Source organism: Rhinoderma darwinii, chromosome 4 (genome assembly GCF_050947455.1).
Source record: "Rhinoderma darwinii isolate aRhiDar2 chromosome 4, aRhiDar2.hap1, whole genome shotgun sequence".
Classification (NCBI taxonomy): domain Eukaryota; kingdom Metazoa; phylum Chordata; class Amphibia; order Anura; family Rhinodermatidae; genus Rhinoderma; species Rhinoderma darwinii.
Window position 1 is genome coordinate 35,348,872 of NC_134690.1, and position 6,637 is coordinate 35,355,508.

General features: G+C 38.9%; 1 long non-coding RNA gene across 1 annotated transcript; it reads left to right on the forward strand.

Annotated features, from left to right (window-relative positions):
- The first annotated feature begins 909 nt into the window (after positions 1–909).
- LOC142759135 (uncharacterized) lies at positions 910–5,905 on the forward strand. The gene is made up of 3 exons (XR_012883085.1): positions 910–993; positions 3,394–4,022; positions 5,810–5,905. It is a non-coding gene; the product is annotated as an uncharacterized LOC142759135 (long non-coding RNA).
- The last annotated feature ends 732 nt before the right edge of the window (positions 5,906–6,637 follow it).

Here is a 6,637-nt window from a genome sequence, read left to right on the forward strand (position 1 = left end):
AAAGTCTTCCAATTGTGACGTATTACCGGTCCAAATCACGAACACATCGTCTATGTACCTCCACCACCTCAGAACATGGCTGAAGTGGTGGGATACATAGACGTGGCGCTCCTCGAGGGCCGCCATGAACATGTTGGCATATGTGGGAGCCACATTCGAGCCCATGGCGGTCCCCCTCCTCTGAACATAGAAGGCGACTACACCGACTTTAAAATCAATGTTCAAACCATGTGGGGCAAGGCAATTTAACTTGAAAATCCATTCAAGTTCTCTCCGTTTGAGTCTGGAGACCCTGTCCCCACCCCTACGATGTAGGGGAATATGGTCAATGATCCAAAATTTAAGGTCGCTGACCACATGCCCCGCTGATACAAAATGTGCGGACACTGGGAGATCCAATTTTTTAGTTCTAATAGTCGATCTATGTTTATTAAGACGAGCCCGACATTCCTGGGTAGTCTCCCCCACATATAGCAACTTGCATGGACACTGTAAAACATAAATGACATGAGATGATGCACATGTCAGAAAATGTTTAATGGGGTAAGTCTTGCCATTAGTCGGATGAACCAACGTGTTCCCTTTAATCATATTATTGCAATTGACGCAATTAAGACACGGGAAACATCCCAATTTTTTGGGAGCCAGAGTCAACTGGCGGTTCATTTGAAAGGATCCGACATCAGCATGAACAAGACGATCCCTTAGATTTTTTTGTCGTCTAAATGCCATCCTAGGAGGACAACCAAATTCAGGACCAGATTTAGTAAGATTTGTAAAAATATGCCACTCCTGGCGAATAATACTAGAAACTCTATTACTAATATCTGAATATGTAGAGACAAAAGTTAATCTATCAGATGATTCTCGTCTATGTGGTATAAGCAAGGGCGCAAACATAGGAGGAGGTACAAAACCAAGACCGGAGAGAACCAGACGTCAATGGCAGTCGGCACGTGGCAAGGAGAAGAAAGCCAATTAGAATCACTTGCGGTAAATATCTCCTCACGTCCTCTATCCGACACTGAGTTAAAGTTGTTGAACAAGGGACTGTCTTTTTGCCCCGCGTCTAAAATAGACTGGTTCCAGTTAGAACTAGATTTATATGCCTTTTTCCGCAGGATAAAATTGAAACATTTTTTTGGCACCCATAGTATGCCTCAGGGTAGTGGGGCACAATGTGAATTTGCGTTGAATAAAGCAGGGCTTTTTAAAAAATCAGTTTGGCAACCATATGTCTGTGAACCAATTATAGATGCATTTACAACTATAGTCAAACAAAAAGTAAACAAACTTCGTGATGAGTTGGGTGAATCGTCATTGTTTCACCCTAATTTAACCAGTGCCGAATTGAGTGCTTTGAAGGACCTGTCTGGTGACGTGTCCCTGACGATCAAACCGGCCGACAAAGGCGGGGCCTTGGTCGTCATGGATACGTCGCTATACTTGGATGAAATCAGAGGCCAAGTTCATGACATTAATGTATACACAAAGGTCTCGGGTGACCCCAAGTTCAGGATCCAAAATAGGATCACACATATTCTCTCACAGGCTTTGTCAGTAGGGATTATTGATAAAGAGTTGTCAGAATTCCTTGTCGTTACACATCCAGTTACTCCTGTCATCTACTGTCTTCCCAAGATCCATAAGTGTCTAAATAAACCCCCAGGACGTCCTATAGTTTCGGGGAGAGATTCTATCTTTAACCCTATAGCAATATTCTTGGATAAGATACTTAGAGTGTATGCCATTTCAGCGTCATCATATATACAGGATACATCTGATTTTATAGTGAAATTAACACACATTTCCCTGAGTAGTGAGATCATTTTGGTGTCTTTTGACGTCTGTAATTTATATACATCCATTAACCATAGCCGGGGTCTTAGTGTAGTGAAGGACGCCCTGGGGAGGTCAGAACACTCGGCTGAAGGCATACAATTTTTGATGGACCTCTTGGAGGTGATTCTCACAGAAAATTATTTTCTATTTGCTGACTCCTTCTATGTTCAGAGGAGGGGGACCGCCATGGGCTCGAATGTGGCTCCCACATATGCCAACATGTTCATGGCGGCCCTCGAGGAGCGCCACGTCTATGTATCCCACCACTTCAGCCATGTTCTGAGGTGGTGGAGGTACATAGACGATGTGTTCGTGATTTGGACCGGTAATACGTCACAATTGGAAGACTTTTTTGGGTTCCTTAATTCCATCGATGATGACATAAAATTTACGATGGAATCATCAACTACACACCTACATTTTTTGGATACCCTAGTTTATAGGGAGGGTGACAAGTTAATTACTGATCTTTACAACAAAGTGACTGATCGCAACAGTTTATTGCGATACGATAGTCAACATCCCCGCCGAATGGTACAGTCCTTACCTTTTAGTCAGATGTTAAGGGTTAAACGTATAGTGACTGAACCCCAACAACTTACACTACGTTTAGATGAAATGAGTGACAAATTTGCCAGACGTAAATATCCTTTGTCCCTCTTACAAAAACAGAGGGACAGAGTTCAAACCATCACTAGGGAAGAATTGCTTATACCACATAGACGAGAATCATCTGATAGATTAACTTTTGTCTCTACATATTCAGATATTAGTAATAGAGTTTCTAGTATTATTCGCCAGGAGTGGCATATTTTTACAAATCTTACTAAATCTGGTCCTGAATTTGGTTGTCCTCCTAGGATGGCATTTAGACGACAAAAAAATCTAAGGGATCGTCTTGTTCATGCTGATGTCGGATCCTTTCAAATGAACCGCCAGTTGACTCTGGCTCCCAAAAAATTGGGATGTTTCCCGTGTCTTAATTGCGTCAATTGCAATAATATGATTAAAGGGAACACGTTGGTTCATCCGACTAATGGCAAGACTTACCCCATTAAACATTTTCTGACATGTGCATCATCTCATGTCATTTATGTTTTACAGTGTCCATGCAAGTTGCTATATGTGGGGGAGACTACCCAGGAATGTCGGGCTCGTCTTAATAAACATAGATCGACTATTAGAACTAAAAAATTGGATCTCCCAGTGTCCGCACATTTTGTATCAGCGGGGCATGTGGTCAGCGACCTTAAATTTTGGATCATTGACCATATTCCCCTACATCGTAGGGGTGGGGACAGGGTCTCCAGACTCAAACGGAGAGAACTTGAATGGATTTTCAAGTTAAATTGCCTTGCCCCACATGGTTTGAACATTGATTTTAAAGTCGGTGTAGTCACTTAAGTATGTCATATATTGTAACGTATTTTTCCCTTATGTACCTTGCTTGATTTTTTTATGCATCATCTCTTTTTATGTGAATTGAACACATTCTTAATGATGTCTTATTACTATATATACATATACATATTTTTTTTATTATTATTACAGATTCGATTTGTTGAATGGACTGCTTTCTCTGGTTTTCGGAATCCTGCGAATACATTTCTTCCTGTGGCGACCATATTTGTGAAACATGTGTGGCTAGATATAATAATTTTTTCCATACGTATGAGGCCAAGGGATATAAATATATATTGTCATTTTGGTGGGATTAGACACTTTTTGTGAGATTATGTGGGACATATACTCAATGATATTGGTTTACACACACACCCTGTCAGAATGTTTATACATTAGCATGTGTGTGCTGTTTTTTACAATTTAATACTGATTAGTATATCATTGTCCCTAACTCCTAGTTGTCCTACAGAGTATTCTCTCCCCCCCCCCCCTTTTTAAATGATACTGACAATTTTTCCCTATTTTCCTCTAATGTTCGTCATTGCCACTTTCCAAAATGGCCGCCGTGCAGTCACTAGATGCACTGCACATGTGCAGGAACTAATTAGCATAGTCTCGCGAGAGTATGCACATTTTGAATACAGGAAGTATAGAATGTTATTCAACCTATACACGTGGATATCTGGACTTCCAGGACGCCGTTATCCATTAGAAGTAGTTCCATCTGGCATCTTGATACAATATCCTGTAATCGTTTTTGATTATACACACACTTGGTGAGTTTGTTATTCATTATTATTTTTTGTTTATTCGGACTGCTTATTGATGTACCAGTCCCTTAAAACTTATATAGTTCTATGCATAAGCACCTAGGTGGTCTGATTGTGATTTAAAATTACACTGCTTTATTATACACAGATCCTTTTAAACTGTTTTTGTATTAATCACATTTTTTATTACTGTTGACTCTGTGAGTCCTTAAATACTCCTGTACTGCTGTGTTCACTATGCTTGAGAAAAGTCCTGCTGGACTGAAACGTCGCACGGGTGATTAAAAAGCTGACATATTTTGGAAGTGCTGTCTCCTCGTCTATTTTGTCTGCAGCTATTATTCAGTCATTGTATGGTGGTATTATTCAGTTACTGTATGGTGGTATTATTCAGTCACTGTATGGTGGTATTATTTAGTCACTGTATGGTGGTATTATTTAGTCACTGTATGGAGGTATTATTCAGTCAGTGTATGGTGGTATTATTCAGTTACTGCATGGTAGTATTATATAGTCACTGTATGGAGGTATTATTCAGTTACTGTATGGTGGTGTTATTCAGTTACTGCATGGCAGTATTTTTTAATCACTATATGGAGGTATTATTATTCAGTCACTGTATGGTGGTATTATTCAGTTACTTTATGGTGGTATTATTCAATTACTGCATGATAGTATTATTTTAGTGACTGTATGGAAGTATTATTCAGTTACTGCGTGGTAGTAGTATTATAAAGTCACTGTATGGAGGTATTATTCAGTCAGTGTATGGTGGTATTATTCAGTTACTGTATGGTGGTGTTATTCAGTTACTGTATGGTGGTGTTATTCAGTTACTGCATGGCAGTATTTTTTAGTCACTATATGGAGGTATTATTATTCAGTCACTGTATGGTGGTATTATTCAGTTACTTTATGGTGGTATTATTCAATTACTGTATGAGGGTATTATGTAGTCTCTGTATGGTGGTATTATTCAGTCACTGTATGGAGATATTATTTAGTCACTGTATGGAGGTATTATTTAGTCACTGTATGGAGGTATTATTCAGTCACGGTATGGAGGTATTATTCAGTTACTGTATGAGGGTATTATGTAGTCTCTGTATGGTGGTATTATTCAGTCACTGTATGGAGATATTATTTAGTCACTGTATGGAGGTATTATTTAGTCACTGTATGGAAGTATTATTCAGTCACTGTACGGTGATATTATTCAGTCACATTATGCTGGTGTTATCTAGTCACTGTATGGTGGTATTATTCAGTCACTGAATGGTGGTATTATTCAGTTACTGTTTGAGGGTATTATTCAGTCACTGTACGGTGATATTATTCAGTCACATTATGCTGGTATTATCTAGTCACTGTATGGTGGTATTATTCAGTTAATATATGAGGGTATTATTTAGTCACAGTAAGCATTAAAGGGTTATTCTCAATATGATCATTTATCCCCGATCCATGGAATAGGTTATAAATGTCTGATCAGTGGTGGTTCGACCACTGGGACCCTCACCTATCCCAAGAACAGGTGTCCTGAAGTGCCCTATGTGAATGAAGCGGTACTGTGCATTCTTGGCCACTGCTCCATTCACTTGCTATGGCGCTGCCGGAGATAGTTGATCATGCGCAGCGACACATCCTGTAGACAGCCGATAAATGATCATTATCAGAAAACCGCTTACAAATTAATAAAAATTGTTTATGCCTCCTCGGGTGGGGAGGTATGTGGGTACATTTTCTAGAAATAACCCTGTTTGTATGTAACTTTTTTATTTGTGGTTCAATAGTGAAGAAGATGAGGATGAAGAAGGAGTGGAAGAAAATTTGACACAAATACAGTTGGAAGAGAGGTCAGCTGTATCGAGCTATTATTCAGTCACTGAATGGAGGTATTATTCAGTCACTGAATGGAGGTATTATTCAGTCAGTGTATGGTAGTATTATTCAGTCAGTGTATGGTAGTATTATTCAGTCAGTGTATGGTATTATTATTCAGTCATTGTACGGTGGTATTATTCAGTTACTGTATGGAGGTATTATTCAGTTACTGCGTGGTAGTAGTATTATAAAGTCACTGTATGGTGGTATTATTCAGTCAGTGTATGGTGGTATTATTCAGTTACTGTATGGTGGTATTATTCAGTTACTGCATGGTAGTATTATATAGTCACTGTATGGAGGTATTATTCAGTCAGTATATGGTGGTATTATTCAGTTACTATATGGTGGTATTATTCAATTACTGCATGATAGTATTATGTAGTCTCTGTATAGTGGTATTATTCAGTCACTGTATGGTGGTATTATTTAGTCACTGTACGGTGGTATTATTCAGTCACTGTATGAAGATATTATTCAGTCACTGTATGGAGATATTATTCAGTCTTTGTATGGAGGTATTATTCAGTCACTGTACGGTGATATTATTTTGTCACATTATGCTGGTATTATCTAGTCACTGTATGGTGGTATTGTTCAGTTACTGTATGAGGGTATTATTTAGTCACAGTAAGCATTAAAGGGGTATTCTCAATATGATCATTTATCCCTGATCCATGGAATAGGTTATAAATGTCTGATCAGTGGTGGTTCGACCACTGGGACCCTCACCTATC